Source organism: Penaeus monodon, chromosome 4 (genome assembly GCF_015228065.2).
Source record: "Penaeus monodon isolate SGIC_2016 chromosome 4, NSTDA_Pmon_1, whole genome shotgun sequence".
NCBI lineage: Eukaryota > Metazoa > Arthropoda > Malacostraca > Decapoda > Penaeidae > Penaeus > Penaeus monodon.
In genome coordinates this window covers 16,705,530-16,711,808 of record NC_051389.1, presented here as the reverse complement: position 1 = coordinate 16,711,808, position 6,279 = coordinate 16,705,530, and positions in this window count along the sequence as shown.

Here is a 6,279-nt window from a genome sequence, read left to right as displayed (position 1 = left end):
GTAACCCAGAGTAGTGCTTTGTTTTGTACTGATTGCATTTATAGTTTTTGTGAGTTAGATATTGCAACCATTGAGACAAGGTTGCATTCAGAATGGGTCTGACAGTTGTTTTGTAGAGTCTGAGCTTTGTTCGTAGTGTGCAGCATGAAAAGCGTCTGATTTTGGCGAGTTTTTGTGTGTGCTTCAATGTTTCTTTTGTGATGTGTGATGTGAAGCCTGTGTTTGTGAAGTGAAAACCGAGAATGTTTCCTCTGTTTTTTTAGGGGGAATGTTGGAGTTTTTTTGCAGTTGTGGTTTTGTGTGCTAGGGCGCTTGAGTTTGTATTTGTTGATGTTTGTATTTTCATGGTGCTCAAAGGTGTTTAATTTTTCTTGTTTATAGTCTGCATAAGAATTATAATTGCTGTAAGGTTTGTGGCAGATTGGTTTGTGTACAGGATATATAAAATTGATGAAAAAACGCTTCCCTGTGGTAACCATTTCCCTACCCTGGTGGGGGGTGGGGGCCCCCAAAGTTGAGCCCAGGCATATTGTAGAGTCCTGTGGTCCGGGAAAGCTGCAGAGAGGCACGTGAGATTTTGTCAGGAGTTGTAACTGTGTTAATTTGTATTTGAGGCCCTCATCCCAGACTTTTGCCAAAGGCCTTGCTGACTCTCATAGAATAATTTTTTGATCTGCACGTTAGCTAGACCGAGAGAAAATCTCCTCTTAAATAAGGGCGAAAGCATTCTCGGTCTTCCTGTGTGGGCGAAGCCATATTGCCTACTGTGTTATTATCTCTGCAGCATTGGTTCCCTGGGAACTTCCAGAATGAGATGACATGGTAGTTTCTCCATCTTATGTGTTACTTCCCTGGCTTCAATATGAAAGTAATGGGGGGTTGTGTTTTAATTTGTTGGGGAAATATCCTTTTCCCAAATACTGTGTTAAAGATATGGCATAGCTTGCAGATCATTATGGGTGGCAGAAGTTCCATGATTGTTTTGTTTATGTTGCTTGTTCCTGGTGTTGTGTTTTTTTTTGTTTATTTGATGGTGTTTACTATTTCTTCTGTCGTAATTGGTGTGGAGAGAGTATTTGTCATGTTTTCTGTAGGTTTGCAGAGTTCGTTTTTTCCGTGTTGTCCATTGTAGGATATTGTTTCTATAGTAGTGGCATTATGTGTCATATGCGTGTAGTGTATTATGTGCCCATGTTGTGTTTACTTGTTTTTTTTTTGTGCTGTGTTGTCTATGGGTGTCCATTGAGTATTTTGGGGTATGGTCTTGTGTTTTTTCCAATCATAGTTGTTGATATGTATGTTTACATTCCAGGAGGTGTTGCATGTATGTTTTGAGTTTATATCCATGTTATTTTTGGTCTGCTTTGTTCATTAGCCACTTAATTCAGTTCTTTTTTATTTTGAAACCCCAGTTTTCCTCTCTTCCAGAATAGACACATTTTTGGAGGTTTTCAGCAATAGTCGATACCATAGAAACGGGGGTCATAACCGTGCTGTGCATGGGGCAATCCATGCCCTCATCATCTCTGTGACAGCACTTTGGACTTTAAAAACAAAAAAAAGAATGGTGGTGGTGGGTTAGGGGAGGTAGGAGGGTCCTTCCTGAATAGAACCCTTTTGGTGGCTTTGTTCATTTGCATTACTTAGGTGTCACGGAAGTGTGGGGTTTAGGAGCTGTCACAGGTGTGCCCTGGAGATCATGTATATTTTGAGTTTCCCAGAGGAATGTCATGTGAAATCTCACTTGCTGTCTCTGAAGTTACCTCTGTGAATTTTGCAGGGGCTGTGTGACTTTGAGGATACTGGTATGAAGTCGGGCCCCCCCCAGATTTTTAATTCTGGCAGCTTGTTTTGGGCTAGGGACACTCTGGCACGGTGTCTGAAACCCTTCTCAGGGCAGGGCTCCAGGAGCCTCAACGGTGACAGCTCCAGCTGCCACTACATCCACAGGGGCCTCCTTTGCTAGAAAAAATGCCCCTGAAAAAAAAGGCTCAGGTCTGTCCTTTGCCCAGGCAAAAAATCCTGAGCCTGTCCAAGGAAGCCTTTTGGAAACAGTTCCCAGGTAAAACAACCCTTCGAAAGATACCCCCCAAGATCCTGAAAAGGGCAGCCTAAAGGTGTGAAATGTTGCCAAAACACCTTAAATGAAAGGTAGTTTGAAGAACTGGATACCCTAATCCAATGGAACTGTCAGGGAATTCATGCAAAATGGGAAAACTGCAACATCTGATAGCTCATGTAACCCAGTTTGAGTATGTATACAAAAGATTTATGAACCAGTGAAAATTGCCCCTATTTCCCTGAGAGGATTCCAAGTTGAAGCCCTTTATGGTACCTTTGATAATGGACCTCAAAAAGGATAGCAGTAATGGTATGTTAGGATATTCCCTTTCAGTCCATTAAACCTGCAGACAACACTGCAGGTGAAGGTTTTTGAGAATAGGTTTGACAACGCCCTTTACCTGTACATCCATCTACCTAACGCCACATAGTCTCAACATAGATGATTAGGAAGATCTATTTGGGCATTTTGTCCATCCATTTCTACTCTTGGAGATTTCAGTGGTCGCATCACCCTCGAGGATGGGCCTTGAGTCCATCAAGGATGCTGTTAATTACTTCACATGACGAATTCACCTTGCAGCAGAAGCATCCATTCCCAAAAAGTAGCGGGCAGTTCCGTCGACCTCCGGTACCATGGTGGTCTGATGAATACCAACAACTGACAGAGCACAAAAGCTGCATTAAAGGGCAGTTGAAACGACGCCCCGGTGATAAAAACTTGATCCATTACAAAAAAGACCTGAGCCAAGGCCAGATGATGCTAAAGGGGCTAGATGGACGTCGGGGAGACAGTATGTCCCCTTGATTAACTGTGATTAACTAACTTGATTAAATAACTCCCTTAGCATGGGGATGGACAAGGTGTTTTCAGATCGCTGGAAAGAGCACATCCATGTCACCACCTAATTTGAAGATAAATGGCAAAAATCATCACAGACAAAAAAGATTTTGCAAATGAGCTAGCTAAATCCATGGCAGAGATCTCTGGAGCATCTTACATTGCTCGATTCTCCACCTCTTCGGCTGAACAGGAAAGAAACCCAGTGTCGTTCTTAAGTAGGAAAGTAGCAGAACCAAATAACTTGTCATTTTTGCGTAAGGAGATGGTCTCTGCTTTGCAGCTCTGCCGTAAGACTGACCCAGGAAGTGACGATATTCCACACCAAATGATATCTCACTTACGAGAGAGCTCCCAGAAGTTCTTGTTGGACCTATTCAATAGCAGCAATAGAGAGGGTACAGTGCCATCCACATGGAAAGAGGCTATAATCATTTCTGTTCCTAAACTTGGCAAGGATGCTTCCACACCAGGAAATTACAGACCAATTTCTCTCACCAGCTGCATCTGCAATCTGATGGAGAAAATGGTAAACTTCAGGTTGACATGGCTGCTAGAAAAGGAAAATGTGTTGACCCCATATCAATATGGGTTTAGAAAATTGAAATCGACCACAGATGCACTTGTAAGGATGGAAACTGCTATACAGAATTCCTTCACACAGTGACATCACATGTTAACAGTCTTCTTTGACCTAAAAAATGCTTACGATACTACTTGGAAGCATGGCATACTCATGAAGCTGTATGACATTGGTTTAAGAGGAGCATTACCTACCTTCATACAAAACTTCCTTACTAATAGGAAGTTTAGAATTCGGGTGGGAAACAGTTTCTCTAATCTGGAAGATCAGCTGGAAGGGGTCCAACAAGGTAATGTTTGCCATTGCTATAAATGGCATTGTAAAGGTTGTTCCAAGTACTGACTCATGTAATCTGTACTGTACTGCTCAGGAGGAAGCTTACAGGATGCGCAAGGACACATGCAGACTGCAATAAATCAGGTTGTGCAGTGGGCAACATACCATGGATTCAAATTTTCTCCAAAAAAGACCATGGCTATACTTTCCACAATTGAGGAAACTTCCATCCTTCCCTCTATTGGAGCAACCCTCTGCATTTGTCCAAGAGGTGAAGTACTTGGGTCTAATTTTGACTCAAGGCTTACATGGGTGCCTCACATCAAAAAAGTTTTTAAAAATGAAGGCTACAAAAGCACTTAATATTTTGCGTGTTCTTTCACATCTATCTTGGGGTGCAGACTGCACAACGCTTCTGTGGCTTTATCGAGTAAGCTTGACTATGGATATGAGGCTTATTCATTTGCAACTCCCACTGTTCTCCGGATGTTGGACTCGGTTCATAATGAAGCTCTCAAAATCTGTACAGGGATTTTCAGGACTTCACCTGTTAAGTCCCCCGTTTTGCTGAGAGTGGGACTACAGTAACCAGATTTACTACATGTGACTACAAAGGATTCCAGGATCTACATTCAGACTGGTTTTCAACCCCCTTGAGGATAGCCGATCCTATGGTAGGAGAATAAGGAATCTTGTGGAAGATCTTAATTTAAATCTCACTTGGGTTCTGGCTGTTGGAATTCCCCAATTCGGTTACTACCTTGCTGCTAATCCCTGCTAAAAAGGGGCAGTAAGTGAGAGCGTACCACCTAGACGAATACAGAAACCCCAGGGGACTTTTAAAGTCCTTAGTAACAGGGAATACTGAGTAAAACATGTATATGTATATGTATGTAAATGTGTGTGTGTGTGACACACACACACACACACACACACACACACACACACACACACACAAACACCCCCACCACACACACACCACACACACACACACACACACACATATGTATATGTATATGAAATGTATGTGTATGTATATTTATGTATATGTATGTATATGTATCTCTTCTTTTAATGGTAGGTTCATGTCTGAGCCGCCGTGGTCACAGCATGATACTTAATTGTAGTTTTTCATGTTGTGATGCTCTTGGAGTGAGTACGTGGTAGGATCCCCAGTTCCTTTCCACGGGAGTGCCGGTGGGTTTCCTTTTAGGTAATCATTCTCTCTATTTATCCGGGCTTGGACCAGCACTTGACTTGGGCTGGGGTTGGCCACCCAGTGGCTAGGTAGGCCCAAACAAGGTGAAGTTCCTTGCCCAAGGGAACACCCGGGGGCGGTCGGTGACTCGAACCCCCGAATTCAGATTGCCGTCGTGACAGTCCTTGAGTCCGACGCTCTAACCATGTCGGCCACCGCGGCCCATATGTATATGTATATATATTGTATAAATATGTATCTGTATATAAATGTATATATATATATGTATATATATATATATTATAATAATATATATATATATATGTATTATATATTATTTGTATCCGTTTTATATATATGTTAAAATGTATATGTATTGTATATTATATGTATGTATATGTATATGTTTTATAATGTATATGTAATATATATGGGACAAAGTGTATATTTATGTACATGTGTATATTTATGTACATGTGTATATTTATGTACATGTGTATGGTGTACATGTGTATATATGTGTACATGTGTATATACGTGTATATATGTATATATGTATATTCTTCTCCTTCTTTCTCCGACGTTCCTCTTCCCTTCTTTTCTCTCTCTCTTCTCCTTCTTCGTTCTTCTTCCTCCATTTCATTCATGAGAATTCTTTGAGAAGAGAAGAGAAGGAGGGGAGGAGGGGAGGAGGGGAGGAGGAGAGGAGGAGAGGGGGAGGAGGAGAGGAGGAGAGGGGGAGAGGAGGAGGAGAAGGGAGGAGGAGGAGGGAGGAGGGAGGAGGAGGAGAGGGAAAGGGGGGGGAGGGAGGGAGGGAGAGAGGGGGAAGAGAGAGAGAGAGAGAAGAGAGAGAGAGAGAGAGAGAGAGAGAGAGAGGGGAAAAGAGAGAGAGAGAAGAGAGAGAGAGAGAGGGACAGAGACCAAAAGACAGAGGAAAAGAAAAGAGAAAGAAAAAGAAGAGAGAGAGAAGGGGAAAAGAACAAAGACAGAGAGAGAGAGAGAGAGAGAAACAGGAGAGAGAAGAGAAGAGACAAAGAGAGAGAGAGACGAAGAAAGAGAGAGAGAGAGAGGAGAGAGAGAGAAGAGAGAGAGAGAGAGAAGAAGAGAGAGAGAGGAAGAGAGAGAGAGAAGAGAGAAGAAGAGAAGAGAGAGTTTAAAAAAATTAAAAAATTTGGTTTTTGGATTCCATTTGATACAATGGATATTCTTGTGTGACATTGTCTGCTTGATTTTGCTCACGTGTGTTAGCTGCAGCTGACTGGCGGAACCGGTCTTGCCCGCCGTGGTGCCCAGCCCACCCTCCTCCGGCCAGTTGCAAAC